Raw genomic sequence first — 17,933 nt, forward strand, 5'->3', positions numbered from 1 at the left:
TTACATTCTCCTTTCCCTTCCTCCCCCACAACAAACACTCTGTGATGTGAGCGGGGCTGAGAGACTTCAGAGAAGTGTGACTGGCCCAAGGTCACCCAGCAGCTGCATGTGGAGGAGCGGGGAAGCGAACCCAGTTCACCAGATTACGAGTCCACCGCTCTTAACCACTACACCAGATGCAAGCACACACCACGCAGCTGAGGAGGTGGTGTGTCGCGGAGCCAGCAGAGAGAGCTCCAGACAGCGGGAAAGCATCCGGAACCTTCCTGCCTCTGACAGGTGCTGGAGGCGCGTAGGCACCAAGGCCCCGCTCCACCTCACTTACCTCCCCACTCTCCCCGGACTCTCCGCCTGGCGCCCTCCACTGCTTGGCACCCTGGCTCGCCGCGCCACTATGCCCAATGGTAAAGATGTCCATGGCTGTGTCCTGTGATCAGAAAAGCCATGCCTCTAATCTGTTTAAAAAGGTAAAGGGGATTTGAACCGCCGACCTTCTGATCGGCAAGTCCTAGGCTCTGTGGTTTAACCCACAGCACCACCCGCGTCCCTCTCTAATCTGTTTACTGTGGCACAATTTTCCAAGATGGCAAAGCACTGCTGTGCCTGATGCTAGACTCAATGAAATTGATATCACCAGGTATTATATTATTTCTTCCCTGATGAATTTTCTGTCACATTTGTTTGATTTATACTGGATGCCCCCCTCCCCCCAGGGCTGTTCATGTTTACTCATCTTAGTATATTAAAATCTTGTCATTCCTCCCTCTTCCACCAGGACTCGTAAACGATTCTGCAATTACAATGTAAACTACAAACACTCAGAGACACTCCCACCTTTTCCTCCATGCTTACAAAATTAAAAGATGTCATAAAAAAAAAAACAACTAAGGAAAAAGATGACATCTTTGTTTTATTATTTCATGATTTGAAAGGCAAATCAATTTTTCAGGTAAACAGATTGAAACATTTGATTCACAAAATTGCCGTCCATTTTAGCAGTTCAGCGTTCCTGAGTTAGAGATCTATCTAATTTTAGTTCGTCATACTATCAAATGTGATCATTTTAAAGTCCATCCTATCATCTCCCCTCATTCCACGTTGACTGTTGCGTGGTGGTCTGATGGCTGCCTTTAAAAACAAATTTTAAGGGGCTGTGTTGCTACATGCATTGAAAATGGGGCCGTAAATACCCCTAGGAATGATGTGACATGATGTTTTCTTGTCTGCCCATCTGTCTCCAAGATATTGTATGGAAGAAAGATGGCTGCCATATGGACAACTCCCATGATCCCTAGCTAGCAGGACCAATGGTCAGGGATGCTGGGAATTGTAGTCTCAAAACATCTGGAGGGCCGAGGTTGAGGAAGCCTGATGTAAACACACACCACAATGCAATGTCTCCCTGGACCATTCAAGGGAGTTTTTGCATTATAATGTGCTTTTCACATCACTCTTGGCTTTCTTCAAAACTTGTGGGTATCAGCTGAGGTATCCCAGTAAAACTTCACAGGCACAGGCAGCAGAATTGTCTGTTTAAAGTTCAGGTGCTAGTTTGACCCATTGCACCCATTTAATAGGATCTGGGGAGAAGAAAAGATGCAAAATACATTGCAATAAGGCCACTTAAACATGGTATTTCATTGGAAGAATATGTTGTCCAAATTCAATCCAGCTTCAAAACAGCACAGACCCTGTTAGATTAAACCAGAGATGAGCAGGGAGGGAAGAATATGAATATTCTGCCAACAGCGTCTATCAGTTCTATTGTAAACTGCCCTGTGATGCTCAGGTAAAGGGTGATCTAGATATTTAATAAATGAATAAAATAAATAAATATATTGCCGAAACTATTGCCCGTACATCCTGGGCTCTTGGTTGTAGAGGTCTGCGCTCTAATGCTCCATGCCTGAGCATTTTTTATTTTTTGATTTGCCCTGAGCTTTCCTTGTGAAAACCCGCTCTTTAGCGCTCAATCAGAGCAAACATCAATTTGGTGTTTTCTGTGGGCGGATGTTTGCTCTGATTGGGCTTCAGAGAGTGGGTTTTTTTCAGGCAAAGCTCTGGAGCATAAAAACGGTGCTCGGACATGGAGCTTCAAATTGCAGTCTGATTGGAGGAAAGAGAGGGGAATGGTCAGTATGCATAAGCCCTTGCTCTTGGTGGTGCAGCAATAAAACTGCTAGCAGATTTGCAAAGCTAAGCAGGGTCTGGTATGGTTTCAAACTGGATGGGAGACCATGTGTTGAGATACGCATTGCCAGCGCTTGGACTAGATGACCCCCAGGGTCTTTTCCAGTTCCACAAGTCTATGATCCTCTGACCATAGTTACATCACTTAAGGCTTTCATATTATAAATGAATGACAAAATATATGTGCAGCTTTTGCAATATGAAAAACCCACTAGATGGTGCTCTTTGTTAACAAGATGTTTCCTTCTACACAGCCGGGCAAGTTTAAGTTCTCCCACCAGTTTTGCTGGTGGAGAGTATATGGGAGTAATTCATCACAAAGCCATTAATTCAATCAGTCCTGATTATGTTGCAAAATGAATATTTTATATGATCATATTTTATATTAACAGATATGCTCTCATAGAACTGGTGATTTTGCAAAATTGCTTTTTAAACTTTATGGATCTTTGCAGTATTAACAGGATCATCCTTGTATTAGAGCAGCCATATCTGGACTATGGTGAAAGGGCAACTGCAATCATTAATTAAAAGGGGATAGCAGCTATATAAAAACAATCAACTAAACAATTATGCTTTACAGCTTAAGCACCAGGAAATTAGCAGCGAAAAGAAACACAGGAAAAGGGGGCAAACATTTCAAAGGGTGGCAACAGATAACACAAACCAGGATGTGCGAGAGCCCAGGAGTCATGTGATGCAGGAAAAATTAAGATCCCCACTGGATCGGGACCATTTAATCAAAGGCTTATCTAATACACAGTGACAGCAGTCATGAAATTAAAAAACGCCTGCTTCTTGGGAGAAAAGCAATGACAAACCAAGACAGCATCTTAAAAAGCAGAGACATCACCTTGCCAACAAAGGTCCATATATGGTTTTCCCAGTAGTGATGTATGGAAGTGAGAGCTGGACCACAAAGAAGGCTGATTGCTGAAGAATTGATGCTTTTGAATTATGGTGCTGGAGGAGACTCTTGAGAGTCCCATGGACTGCAAGAAGATCAAACCACTCCATTCTGAAGGAAATCAGCCCTGAGTGCTCCCTGGAAGGACAGATCCTGAAGCTGAGGCCCCCATACTTTGGCCACCTCATGCGAAGAGAAGACTGCCTGGAAAAGACCCTGATGTTGGGAAAGATGGAGGGCACAAGGAGAAGGGGACGACAGAGGACGAGATGGTTGGATAGTGTTCTCGAAGCTACCAGCATGAGTTTGACCAAACTGTGGGAGGCAGTGGAAGACAGGAGTGCCTGGCGTGCTCTGGGCCATGGAGTCACGAAGAGTCGGACAATACTAAACAACTAAACAGCAACAATACACAGTATCCAGTCTCCCACAGTGGACCCCCAGATGCCCCTGGGAAGTCCACATAAGCAGGGCCTGAAGGCAGTAGTGCCTTCTTCTTTCTCTGCCGATCACTTGTAGCTGAGTAAGATTGTTTTAACAATGAGTCCATAAGTGACTGTGGAGGCCAGTTCTGAATCCACACGTCCTTCCACAGTGGGGACACTGGTTTCCGGGCAGGAGTTGATCACGGTGTGGATTTGCCAAGCGTGCCTTCCTCTTAGCACGTTTCTCCCTTGCGTCCTGAGTTCGAGTGTCTTCAAAGCCCACAACACCTTTGGTAAAGGCTGTTCTCCAATTGGAGTGCTCGCAGGCCAGTGTTTCCCAATTGTTGGTGTTTATACCACATTTTAAAAAATTTGCCTTGAGACAGTCTTTAAACCTCTTTTGTTGACCACCAGCCTTACGCTTTCCATTTTAAAGTTCAGAATAGAGTAGTTGCTTTGGAAGACGATCATCAGGCATCTACACAACATGACCAGTCCAACAAAGCTTCCAATTATTCCAATTAAACTTTTTATTGCACTAGCCATGGGCCATGGCATCATTCAGAAGGAGAACAAAAAAACAAACAAACACAACAACAACAGCAACAACCAAAAAAGTCACCGGGCACCAGACATACAATAAATAAAATAATAGTCACGGCTACTAAAATTATTTGTTGCATTAAATAGAATAGAATAGCAGAAGATTCTCAGGTAAGATGTGCCAAATTAAATACAGTATCCAAATCCCCTTTGCAGTTGACCGCTATTTTATCTAGTTCTTTAGTCCAATGAAGTTGATGTTGAAGAATCATTGCTTCAACACTGGCGATCTTTGCTTCTTCCAGTACACTTACCAAGTGATGTGCAACATTTTTCAGAGACACAATTGATGGAATCTTTCGAGGAGTTGGAGATGGCGTTTATAAGTGGTCCATGTTTCACAAGCCTACAGTAAGGTTGGTAGTGTACAATAGCTTTGTAAACAACATAGCTTTTTAAACAAAGCAGTGCCTTACTCCAGGCATGAGTGTCCAGTGTCACACTGCCTCTGCCTTGGAATTAGTATGCAGCTATTATGACTCATGGGACGCGGGCGGCGCTGTGGGTAAAAGCCTCAGCGCCTAGGGCTTGCTGATTGAAAGGTCGGCGGTTCGAATCCCCGCGGCGGGGTACGCTCCCGTTGTTCGGTCCCAGCGCCTGCCAACCTAGCATTTCGAAAGCACTCCCGGGTGCAAGTAGATAAATAGGGACCGCTTACTAGCGGGAAGGTAAACGGTGTTTCCGTGTGCGGCTCTGGCTCGCCAGAGCAGCGATGTCACGCTGGCCACGTGACCCGGAAGTGTCTCCGGACAGCGCTGGCCCCCGGCCTCTTAAGTGAGATGGGCGCACAACCCTAGAGTCTGTCAAGACTGGCCCGTATGGGCAGGGATACCTTTTTATTATGACTCATAGCCATTGATAGCTGCATATCATCCAAAATCCTGTTATGTAGCTCAGCCTTGCCATTATCTGCAATAATGCGAAGCTTTCTATGATAATCTGAAATGGTCAAGATGGAGATGAGGCCTTTTTCACTCTTGCATCATACTTCCTTTTGAGGTAGTAGGTACCTGACCTTTTTACAAATAAGTATTTGAAGCTAGGACTTAACCAGAGGGCTGCTATTTTCCAGGTACAGTCCTAGATTTACAGAAGCCATCCTGGTTTCTGATTTGATCCCGGAATGTCCTGCTTTTACTTAGGACGCCCCTATTTTCATCAGATAAATGTTGGGTGGTATGGAGTTATGTGACCCCCCGAGCCAAAGAGATAAGTAACTATACAACCTTTAGAAGACATCTGAAGGCAGCTCTGTATGGGGACGTTTTTTTAAAAAATGTTTAATATTTTATTATATTTATATATAAATATGTTGGAAGCCACCCAGAGTGGTTGGGGCAACGCAGTCAGGTGGATGGGGTATAAATAATAAAATGATAATGATGACGGTTTAGGATGTCCCTATTTTCAGCAGAGAAATGTTGGAGGGTATGGGGCTGTTTACAAGCATTTATTGATCAACTAGTCTTATAGGTTCTGAAAACCCTGCCCAAGCAATAAATATATGTGAAGTCTTCTTAAAATAAGCAGAGAGGGATTTTGACATGTTTCACTGAGCAATACATTCCAAAATGTTTGGGGCTGTAACCGAGAAGGCCTTGCCCCTTGTATTTCATTCTTCCCTCTAAAGATGACATTCCAAACAGGCTTCCCCTAAGTCCCTTGCAAATTGTTTGGGATTGCTCAGATAGAGAAATAAGTAGTCTTGTCTCCTAATAAAGAATCTCACAGTCCTATTCAAACACTTGAAGACCAAACTTGTGAGACTTTTGAGGGTAAATGGAGAGTTTGTTTGAATCCTGGGTGAGAACCCAGAGGCTGAGAGGGAGTGAGTAAAAAAGAAAATGAACTGATACTGATTTTTATATACAGTGGTACCTTGGGTTACATACGCTTCAGGTTACAGACTCCGCTAACCCAGAAATAGTACCTTGGGTTAAGAACTTTGCTTCAGGATGAGAACAGAAATCGCACAACAGCAGTGAGAGGCCCCATTAGCTAAAGTGGTGCTTCAGGTTAAGAACAGTTTCAGGTTAAGAATGGACCTCCAGAACGAATTAAGTACTTAACCAGAGGTACCACTGTATTAGTAACTTTGCATTAATGTAACGTTTTATATGTAACTGTATTTTTGCAATCTTTTGTTAACGTTATCTGTTGTTGCTTCAGTTTTTTTGAACACTGCTTAGAGATATTTTAAAACATATTAGGCCATACCACAGTTAAATCATTAAAAAACCAGAAATCCTTCCCACCTGAGTCCCTATATTGCACCTTGCTCCAGCTGGTAAATCTTGGAGGTGTAGTGAAAAGCAGCAAAGCAGATAATACAAGCAGAAGTTAGCCCACCCCTTCTCTACACGGATTGTACAGGTGTCAGGTGAAAAGAACAAAGTGAATCTCGAGAAGGAAGGCTAAGAAAAACAGCGCAGAATGATCAGAAAGCGAGTATGTTAAGTTTGCAGGGCTACACTGAAAAGAGCCTTGGCTGCCTTGAAAAGAGCACTGGCTGCGCTGTGCACTGCTTCATATCAGTCTTTTTCAGCTGACACCTTGGTAAAATATACTTTTCTTTTTTAAGAACAGCACCTAAACTATCCTGTCATTTCATCTTCAGTGGATACCATCCCGCGCTCTCTCTGAAACTGTATATTTGTGATACCGGTAGCACGTTGCAAAAAAATGATTGATAGGGATTCTTTGAAGGTTTTCAAGGAATTAAGCAGCCTAGGTGCAAGTATTTGATACCTCAAACACAAGGAAGAGGAGAGAACTCAATCACACAAGCATCCTTATGGTCGACAATGTTCTCCAAAGGCGTTCTGCTGTGCTCTCACTGTTCCCCCCCAAGCACGCAATATTGCGGACTGTCAGTACAGAGATGTGCTGTTGGTTTTCTGCCTTACGCACCAGTCAGAATGAAAATAGGCAGCGCGCCAGCACGTCAACAAAAAGCAGAAGCCCTCATTTACAATCGAAAACGTTGCCGCTTCAAAAGCGCAGGCAGCATATGTTGCGGAGCATATGAATAAATCAAATGCCATCCGCAGCTAATGAAACACGCTTCAATATGCTTAACTCCAAATTACTTTTGATTAAAAAGCTTACTGGGGAGACGAATGTAAACCACGGCTAGGTGTGCTCTCCTCAGAGTTATGTCCTGAATCTAATTTGAAACGGATAAGAACCAGCAATTCATTTCCTGTGCATTTTTTTTTTAATATATATTATAAATAGCAATTGCAAGTGTGTCATTCAAACTGCTGGAAAGGCCTGTATGTTTAGCAGAGTCATCATGCAAATGAAGTTCAAGTGATTTAATATGCTCACCATCTCAGGTAGATAACTTGATCAATGATGTGTTTTCAGCGATTGAACAAATGGGCTACGTCAGGGAAGTGTTTCAAGCTATTCTGATTCTCTCCGCAAAGCGTTCAATGCAGGATATATCTTTAGCACAATAAGCAAACAGCGAAGAGTGATTAATGGACAGATTTCGGCGACGATGCTCATAAGGGTAGCTGCAGGCGTAGAACACACTGACAGACAGAAAAATTACACTGCAATCTGTATAAATGCACGGCTTAGGTTTGGGTACTCGGCGGGGTAGTGTAGCAACTCTGCCCCCCCTTTTGGCAAACCTGTGAGAATTCCAAAAAGCAATGTAAAGAGGTAAAAGCCTGCTGGGAAATGATATATAGTGAGTTAAAGAAAATGTTTAAAAAACACTTTTGTTTTAAAAACCAGAAAATTTTCTATTTGGTATAGTGGGTAGGGGACGCGGGTGGTGCTGTGGGTAAAAGCCTCAGCGCCTAGGGCTTGCCGATCGAAAGGTCGGCGGTTCGAATCCCCGCGGCGGGGTGCGTTCCCGTTGCTCGGTCCCAGCGCTGCCAACCTAGCAGTTCGAAAGCACCCTCGGGGGCAAGTAGATAAGTAGGGACCGCTTACTAGCGGGAAGGTAAACGGCGTTCCGTGTGCGGCTCTGGCTCGCCAGAGCAGCGATGTCACGCTGGCCACGTGACCCAGAAGTGTCTGCGGACAGCGCTGGCCCCTGGCCTCTTGAGTGAGATGGGCACACAACCCTAGAGTCTGTCAAGACTGGCCCGTACGGGCAGGGGTACCTTTACCTTTACTTTATAGTGGGTAGAGAGATACTGAGACAAGATAAAAAAATTGTTCTTATATGCAACAACTGCATCAAGAATTTTAGTTACAGGTAGGTAGCCATGTTGGTCTGCCGTGGTTGAAAGAAAATAAAAAAATTCCTTCCAATAGCACCTTAGAGACCAACTAAGTTGTTATTTGCATGCACACGAAAGCTCATACCAATAACAAACTTAGTTGGTCTCTAAGGTGCTGCTGGAGGGATTTTTTTTTTATTTTGTATCAAGAATTTTGTTAGCCCAAAGATTGAAACAACAGGTGTTACCAACAAAAGAAGAGTAGCAGATGAAGCTGATGGACTTTGCAAAACTGGCAAAACTGATGGGAAGAATCTGGAACCAGCAATATAAATATTTCAAAAGGACTGGAACAAATTTATATTATATTTGCAAGACAACTGTAAGCAATTAACATCATTAGCAGGCTTATCTGAAGATTTGTAAGTTGAAATTGCTACCTATTCAGGTTGAGTAATATGATATTTTAGGTAATGATATAACAAGGATAGGAAACGAAGAGAAATGTAAAGATGTAAAGTTTAATTTTTGTAAGCCATCAGATGGGAGGGAGGGAAGCTGTTAGGCTCAGTTGAGCCACAGAGATAAAATAAGAGGGTACGATGTTACGTAATGTGATTATATGTAAAACCGATAAAAATAATTTGCAAAAAAAGAGAGAATTTCAAAAGCAGCTGGGGGGGTGTGCAAGTGGAGGTAAGTCTGGGCGAAATGTTTTGAATGCCCACAAATTTTTGGGGAAGCTTAAATAATGGATCTCACTTATGATGACATAAGTGACCAGGACAACTGTGTTTGCCAAGACTTTGGGCGGTTCCAGACTCTTGCTATTTGTGGATGGGATTCAGTCACATCCCAGCAAATTTAAGCCGTCCAATTAAAAGTGATTTGAAGCTTTCCCCCCAAAGATCAGACTTTTTTTTGGGGGGGGGGTAAGGAAAACGATGGGTGGGGAAGCAATGGAAAACTTAGGATGACATTTGCTTTGACCCAGCCATAGCTGTCAAGTGTCCCTTATTTGAAGGGACAGTCCCTTATTCCAGCGCCATGTCCCGCTGCTATCCCTTATTGATGGGTGTCCCTTAAATGTCCCTTAAATGTCCCTTAAATGATGTCTCTTAAATTTCAAAGGAAGCAGCTCCTCTCCCTCCCTCCCTGCCAGCCAGGGAGGAGGGAGGCTCCAACTTTGTTGCTTGCCTGTGTTGCTCACCCAATAAGAAGTCTAAGAACGACTGGGGGGGGTGGAGCTTGCATGCCTTGTGTGTGGCTAGTTAATGCAAGCTGAGGGGTTTTTTGAATGCTGGGTGCCATTTTGTTGCACGTGCTGCTGCAAACTTTGCAGTGCAAAGCCAGGCCGGGGAGCCATCTTAAGTTGAGGCTGCATAGGCCTTGTGGTGCATGTGATTCAGCTTCTATTCAGTTGAACCTCTGGTTACAAAGTTGGTTGGACAGTGTTCTGGAAGCTACCAGCATGAGTTTGACCAGACTGCAGGAGGACAGGAAGACTGGAGTGCCTGGAAGAGATGAGACTGCAGGTCCCTTATTTTGGCTGCTGGTCCCTTATTTTCAAATCTGTAAGTTGACAGCTATGGTTGTGCAGTATGAACTTGCTAGTATGCACTTGAATTCTGCCTGCAAAATAGTGAAAGCCTGGAAGTGGCTTCTGTTAATCTTTGTGTTACTTACTAGCAGAAGTTAGCGGAAGTAAACAGGCATTCCTATGGCAGATTCCCCAGCAGCAGCTGATCCAACTATACCCGCAGGCTGCACGCACCCCAGTTTTTCTAACTGCAGCTAATTCTCTTCTCTTCCCCAAACCTAAATGTAAAATGTTGCTCGGTGTTATGTACTGAGTTGAATAGGATCCAAACTGCAGCAGTCTGATTGGTCCTGGAACAATAGGATCCAAATTGCAGCAGTCTAATTGGTCCTAGAACAATAGGATTCAGAATGCAGCAGTCTGATTGGTCCTAGAACAATGCAGCAGTATGATTGGTTGGCAGGAACCACCCAATCATGCTCCAGATATAAGTGAATCCACAACCGGATTGGCTTACAGTAGAATTCCAGAATTAGCCAATCAGGTGCAGCCCATGGTGTAAATAATGTATATAAAGCAGATACTTTGAGGGGACATTCACTCATTCCTCCTCACCACTATGAGCTGAATAAAGAGCATGAAATCACTTTGCGACTCTGAGTATATTTCACTCTGTACATACACATCTTTATGTGAAGCCTGAGGCTTTGGGATAAGCAACACACACACTTAAATCAGTATTCAGGGAGAGTAAACAAAAAGAGCAGTGTCTGGATTCCATGCAGCTCCCCAAGGCATAGAAGGACTGAGACATTCACAACTGTCTCATGTCCTTTTTATAACACAAATGAAAACAGTACTGTGCGGATGCAAGGAAAGCAGAAACATATGATACAGTACTTTAAAGAAGGGGGAGCCCAATGGCCTGGGCATGAGGGATCCTTCCCAAGCCAAGCTTTTGGGAGTCTGGGCTCCCCCAGAGCCAGATTTAGGTTTGATGAGGCCCTAAGCCAGGCATCCCCAAACTCAGCTCTCCAGATGTTTTGGGACTACAACTCCCATCATCCCTAGCTAGCAGGAGCTGTGGTCACAGATGATGGGAATTGTAGTCCCAAAACATCTCGAGGGCTGAGTGTGGGGATGCCTGCCCTAAGCTACTGAAGGTAATGGGGCCCTTTATATGTCCATCTGTCCTTTGTCAACAACAAATTGTTGCTGTTTTTTGTGAGTATATGCTATATGATAATTTATGGACCTAATAGGTATCTAAAGCCATTTGCACACAACAAAATATGTATTTTCTCAAAGTGATTGTTGAACTGAAATACAATTAAGAAGAAGTATATTAATAGTGAAATACAATTAAGAAGAAGTATATTAATAGTGAAAGAATTATTAAGCGCTAACTTAAAATGATTTTTTATTCACAACAAAATAATGCAAACACATTAGCATTTGGCAGTAACAAAAGTTCATTTAGAAGCACTCTTTAATATTAGATAACAGGTACAACAGCTTGACCTATATTCAGCCCTGCAACCAGTCCATGCAGAATGTAGGCACCCTATATATAGAAATGAGCAAACCAGTGATATTTTAGGGAGCAGGCGAGCAGGCGGGGCCCATTACTTACATCGTAGAAGCCTACACAACACAAAACACTGTTGCTGTATGTAGGCTTTATTTTATTTGTTTTTTATCTTATATTTTGGAAATGTGCATTCAGGTTTTTCCCCTTTAAATTTTTGGGAGCTTCTAAGAGAGTGGGGCCCTAAGCTATAGCTTGTTTAGCTTATATGTAAATCCGGCAGTGGGCATCCCCAGCTATCAGGTCTCTTTTTGCTTGTGTGGCTTATTCCCCAAGTGTACATGCAGAGTGAATTGACAGAGGCACTAATGCCTGGACTGAATACAGTCCGAAACTGAACTTTGCTTCTTTCTTCATATTAATATATTTTTTAATATTTATAGTCCATCATATGGCTTAGTACAGTGGTACCTCGGGTTAAGTACTTAATTCGTTCTGGAGGTCCGTTCTTAACCTGAAACTGTTCTTAACCTGAAGCACCACTTTAGCTAATGGGGCCTCCCGCTGCCGCCACACCGCTGGCGCGCGATTTCTGTTCTCATCCTGAAGTAAAGTTCTTAACCTGAGGTACTATTTCTAGGTTAGCGGAGTCTGTAACCTGAAGCGTCTGTAACCTGAGGTACCACTGTACTGTTGTTCTCCCTTCTGCCTGTGAATGTAGCACCTCAGATGTGTGGTTGGGGAATAATGCGTGCAGATACCGCCGTCGTCATCACAATCACATTTATTACTCTCACCCATTACCTGCAGGTACAAGGGCAGGTTACAACAATTTAAAATTCATAATTAAAAACAGTACAAAAAGATCACAGCTACAGGAATAGGGCGCGTCCTGAAAACACACAATTCGGGTGTCAAATGTTAGACCTTCACTGAAACCTGTATCGTGAAGGGGCTTTGAACATACACCCAGTTTTATTCTCCCAGATATAAATCGTAAGGAGGGAATGTATTGGGAAATTTTTAATGTTTGATGTTTTACTATGTTTTCATATGTGCTGTAAGCCACCCAGAGTAGCTGGGGAAACGCAGCCAGATAGGTGGGGTGTACATCATCATCATCATCATCATTATTATTATTATTATTATTATTATTATTATTATTACACTACTTAGGGCTGGCACAGAGAAAGCTCTCTCCCAGGCCACCCCCAAAAAACTGATGGTTATAAAATCAACAGTGCCCTCTGTGCTCATAATACCTGTGAGGGTCTGTAGGGAACTAGGTAGCCTTTCAGTTAATATTGGGGGTAAAAGCCTCAGCGTCTAGGGCTTGCCGATCGAAAGGTCGGCGGTTCAAATCCCCGCAGCGGGGTGCGCTCCCGTTGCTCGGTCCCAGCGCCTGCCAACCTAGCAGTTCGAAAGCACCCCCGGGTGCAAGTAGATAAATAGGGACCGCTTACTGGCGGGAAGGTAAACGGCGTTTCCGTGTGCTGCGCTGGCTCGCCAGATGCAGCTTTGTCACGCTGGCCACGTGACCCGGACGTGTCTCCGGACAGTGCTGGCCCCCGGCCTCTTGAGTGAGATGGGCGCACAACCCTAGAGTCTGTCAAGACTGGCCCTTACGGGCAGGGGTACCTTTACCTTTTTAATAAAACAATTTGCTACTTGGATGCAGCTTTATAATTATCCTGTGCCCAGTATGAATTTCAGTTCCTGGTAAGGTGGAGACTTCAATCATTTTTAATATGTCATGCAATCCTTAAAAAGGTAAAGGTACCCCTGCCCGTACGGGCCAGTCTTGACAGACTCTAGGGTTGTGCGCCCATCTCACTCAAAGAGGCCGGGGGCCAGTGCTGTCCGCAGACACTTCCGGGTCACGTGGCCAGCGTGACATCGCTGCTCTGGCGAGCCAGAGTTGCACACGGAAACGCCGTTTACCTTCCCGCTAGTAAGCGGTCCCTATTTATCTACTTGCACCCGGGAGTGCTTTCAAACTGCGAGGTTGGCAGGCGCTGGGACCGAACAACGGGAGCGCACCCCGCTGCGGGGATTCGAACCGCTGACCTTTTGATCGGCAAGCCCTAGGCGCTGAGGCTTTTACCCACAGCGCCACCCGCGTCCCTCGTGCCATCCTTATAATGCTACTAATAATAGTTCACCCACCTTGTTGAACATAATTTTAGGTTAAATTGTCTTAATAATGCACAAGAAAACCACTGTGTATTAGAGTATTCAGGATCTGCGCTAGGGTTGTCATGAATGCACTTAAGGATATTTATTTTAACAGATCTGTTCTGAGTTCGACTTGGTTCAATACAACCTAAAGAAACTATTCCCTTGTATACAGCCAAATAGAAAACAAAGCCATTACATATTCTGGGGAAGCCCAAAGCTTCTCCTCTTTGGTTTGGGGAATGGTGTGTGTATGTGAATAACAAATAGAATTCAATACTATTTTTTAGCAAAAGAAGGAAAAGGCTTTTGTGAGGAATGAAAAGAGAGCGTAGATGTGTACTTAAAGAGATGGGAATGGCAGTCTGCAGCTACAATACATCACGATTAGTATTGGGATCACTTTCAAAACAAATACATGAGAAGCGGCTAGGGAAAGCTATTTCTGTCCTCAAACACAATAATGAGGAGGAGAAGAAAAAGAACTGCATTCATTTCAGTTATAACGAAGTGCATTTCATTGGGCCCATTCTTTGTTGTTTGTAATCTTATATTTCCTGGACAAGCCAATAATTTCAAGGTGGGTAATTTCTGATCCAAACCGTGCAATACAGTTGATTCCTGTGTGCTGGTGAGGCCGAGGTTTTGAGTCAACCTGTTCCCGCCCCCTTTAATTCAAACTTATAGTGCATTTCTTGTTAACACATAACATTTCTGTGCAATGTATTTTTATTTTCTTTGAAAGAGTTTTGCTATGACACCAGGGCACTGAGCATAAAATCCAATGCAATACAGTCATACCTCATGTTATGTTTGCTTCATGTTATGTTCTTTCAGGTTACGTCCCGCGGCGACCCGGAACTACCAGAAAGGGTTACTTCCGGTTTCGCCGCTTGCGCATGCGCACAAGCACCAAATTGCACTGCGCACCTGCACAGATATGGCGCTTCAGGTTGAGCTCTTTTCATGTTGCGAACGGGCCTCCGGAACGGATCCTGTTTGCAACCAGAGGTACCACTGTACAGTGGAACCTTGTGTTACGTACCGTCCTCCTTGTGAATGCTTCAGGTTATGAGCTCTGCTAACCCGGAAATAGATGCTCCCGGTTGCAACCTTTGCCCTGGGATGCGAGCAGCAGTGGGAGGCGCCATGAATGAAAATGCGCCTCATGTTACAAGCAGTTTCGGCTTAAGAACGGACCTCCGGAACGAATTAAGTTCGTAACCGGAGGTACCACTGTAGTATCTCCCCTGCCTGTAACATTACATGATATGGTGTAAGCAGTGAAAACCAGGGGCAAGGAAGGGTGGTAGTAATTGCCAAGGGATGCATGGCTCAAATGTCAAGAGGAGACTGGATGAGTCACCCAGGATCATATGTGCTCGGTACTCAAGAGGTCTCTTGCATTGCAACACAGATTTAAATTGTTAGTATTTTGTCAGCCTCTGTCTCGAGAGACAACATTGTGTGGGTCTGGGAGTGAAGCCAAACTGCTGTGCCAGCAGCAGCACTCAAGTGATCTCCCCAGGGCACAAGCCTGGCCAGTGTGTATGGAGGCCCTGGGCTGCCCAGGTGACAAGACTCCGCTCTTGGCCTCACTGATGTGGTCCAAAGGAAAGCAGAGCAATACGTTTGGTACCAACTTGGCTGCAGGAGCTGCCAGAAGGAGGCGTACAAGAGGCAATCCAGCTGTCTTAGGGACTCCACTCCAGATCTGTGTTGGGTTTACTGCTTAGCTTTTTCTTCTCCCAAAGATATCCCACAAGGCAGCAGAGGTTTAGGACCAGAGTTTTCCTTCTCCTAGATGGGCTACCTTCCCATCTACCTTCAGACCAGGCACATTTTCAGTCTTGTCTAGAGATGCCAGGGGTTAACCTGCAAGGCAGATGCTCTTCTACAGAGTAATGACCCTTTCCTATTTCATGGTGTGCTGTTTTGAGATGCTTAATGGGGAAATTACAGCACACTAACTGCACAAAGGGACGCGGGTGGCGCTGTAGGTTAAACCACAGAGCCTAGGACTTGCCGATCAGAAGGTTTGAATCCCCGCGATGGGGTGAGCTCCTGTTGCTCGTTCCCTGCTCCTGCCAACCTAGCAGTTGGCAGGAAAGCATGTCAACCTAGCAGTTGGCAGGAAAGCATGTCAAAATGCAAGTAGATAAATAGGTACCACTCCAGCGGGAAGGTAAATGGCATTTCCGTGCACTGCTCTGATTCGCCAGAAGCGGCTTAGTCATGCTGGCCACATGACCCAGGAGCTGTACGCCAGCTCCCTTGGCCAATAAAGCGAGATGAGTGCCGCAACTCCAGAGTCGGTCACGACTGGACCTCATGGTCAGGGGTCCCTTTACCTTTACCTTTAACTGCGCAAAATAAGGCATCCTCTTTTTTCAAAAGCTGTCTGAATGTGCTCCTTGGTGTGCCCTTCAGATAATCTATTTCAGTGAAAGCGCCTCACAATATTTGATCGTTGGCTGTATTTGCCTGGCTGAATCTGTCACTTGTAGCTGAACAGCCCTACAGCTGTACAGTGTGTCGTAAACTTTATTTTTAGGGATCTAGTAAAGATTTTTGTCCGGTCTCAGGCCTTTGGGGAGGGATCATTGCTGGAGAGTCGTAATCCCAAGTTAAACCATATAATTTCTCCCACCCCCTAAATTAGCACTCACGAAAACGCAAGGCAGATTCAGTTTCAAAAGGGGTAGGCCGGGCTTCCTGCAGCCCTGCTTGTCCTTGGTTCATCTCGCGTACAGCAAATCTCCGACCGGGAAGGCTGTGGAAGTATTGAACTGTTGTCTGGAGTCATTGATGGGCAGGATGTAGGCGAACAATGTGAAACTTAATCTGGACAAGGCAGAAGTGCTTTTGGTCAGGAAATGACCCCGTGATCGGGAGTCAGCTTGTTCTGGATCGGGTTTCTCTCCTCTTTGATAATGCAGCGTGGGACCGCTCCTGGACCCAGCTTTGCTCCTGAATGTTCAGACAGAAACTCTGGTTAGGAACACTTTTGATGGCACCCGCTGCACTTGTTTCTGGAGAAAAATGACCCTGGACCCTGGACCTTGGACCCTGGACCCAAACATGCCTTAGCACAGACCCTCCAAGTGTCCCTATTTTCCAGGGATGTCTCTAATTTAGAGAAGCCATCCCAGTTTCTGATCTGATCCTGGAATATCCCATTTCCCCTTGTTGTTGTTGTTTAGTCATTTAGTTGTGTCCAACTCTTCGTGACCCCATGGAGCAGAGCACGCCAGGCACTCCTGTCTTCCACTGTCAAACTCATGTTCAAACTCATGCTGGTAGCTTTGAGAACACTGTCTAACCATCTCGTCCTCTGTTGTCCCCTTCTCCTTGTGCCCTCAATCTTTCCCAGCATCAGGGTCTTTTCCAGGGAGTCTTCTCTTCTTCTGAGGTGGCCAAAGTACTGGAGCCTCAGCTTCAGGATCTGTCCTTCCAGTGAGCACCATAGCTGTCAAGTGTCCCTTATTTGAAGGGACAGTCCCTTATTCCAGCGCCATGTCCCGCTGCTGCCCCTTATTGATAGATGTCCGTTAAATGTACCTTAAATGATGTCCCTTAAATTTCAAAGGAAGCAGCTACTCTCCCTCCCTCCCTGCCGGCCAGGGAGGAGGGAGGCTCCAACTGTGTTACTTGGCTGTGTTGCTCACCCAATAAGAAGTCTAAGAACGACTGGGGGGTGAAGCTTGCATGCCTTGTGTGTGGCTAGTTAATGCAAGCTGAGGGGGTTTTTGAATGCTGGACGCCATTTTGTTGCACAAGGGCAAATTGTGCTTGCTTTTCCGCCTCTTCCAAATGTCTTCATTAAAAAAAAATTGGCCTAGATCTTAAACTGTTTCTTGAACACAACGGACCTGAAAGGGTTGTCGGAGGCTACAACGAGAGCTCCTTTGAAGAGTAAGATTTCAGTAGAAAAAATGTTGCCTGAACATCTGTCATATAATTGGTCTTCAGCTGGTGGACTGTTGCCACAGCACTGCTGCCAACATCTTCTTTTCCTAGTTATTTCTGCTTCTCTCAACTTTCTGCTGTCAGGAGAAGAAGCAGGATGCAAATCAAAAGACAACTTATGGTGTGTATATTTTGTGCATGTATCATAAAATGGGTGTCACCAGAAGTGGTCTCACATGGAAGGTTAGGGTCAACCCAGTTTCAGAAAAGTTGAAGACTATTGTCCTGTACAATGTATCATGTCATTTTCATTCGGAGCAGATTTCGCATCATTGAATGACCCCCACTGCTTCTCTCTGATGCAAAACAAACCTATTCTGGACAGTTCATAGAATCATAGAGTTGGAAGAGACCACAAGGGCCATCGAGTCCAACCCCCTGCCAAGCAGGAAACACCATCAGAGCACTCCTGACA

The 17,933-nt window shown here is 44.8% G+C and overlaps 1 long non-coding RNA gene across 1 annotated transcript; it reads right to left on the reverse strand.

The window, feature by feature from the left end:
• Positions 1–965: 965 nt before the first annotated feature.
• Positions 966–7,716, reverse strand: LOC310660147. The gene is made up of 3 exons (XR_014503241.1): positions 7,456–7,716; positions 6,400–6,539; positions 966–1,580 (listed from the first exon to the last, which is right to left on the reverse strand). It is a non-coding gene; the product is annotated as an uncharacterized lncRNA (long non-coding RNA).
• Positions 7,717–17,933: the final 10,217 nt, after the last annotated feature.

This window comes from Podarcis tiliguerta, assembly GCF_965153285.1.
Source record: "Podarcis tiliguerta genome assembly, chromosome: 11".
NCBI lineage: Eukaryota > Metazoa > Chordata > Lepidosauria > Squamata > Lacertidae > Podarcis > Podarcis tiliguerta.